We start from the raw sequence: 245 nt of genomic DNA on the forward strand, positions 1-245 counted from the left end.
CCTAATTAAAATATTATGCACACTCGGCTACACATAGCTCCACACGTACAGCGCCGGCCGCCGCCGCACCATTCGCCATATGCCCGCAGCCCTCCGTCCCGGGGAAAAAACAGGGTCGCACGCCAGGGACCGGAGCGCGCTGCCCTAATTAACAGCTCCTCTTTGAAGCGACTTTTTCCGCATAATCTGGCTTGTTTGGAAAGACGAGCTGCGGCGGACCGGGAGCTTTCGGCTCCTGTGCGGCG

Source organism: Apteryx rowi, unplaced genomic scaffold (assembly GCF_003343035.1).
Source record: "Apteryx rowi isolate R43461 unplaced genomic scaffold, aptRow1 scaffold_66, whole genome shotgun sequence".
In the NCBI taxonomy this organism is placed as follows: domain Eukaryota; kingdom Metazoa; phylum Chordata; class Aves; order Apterygiformes; family Apterygidae; genus Apteryx; species Apteryx rowi.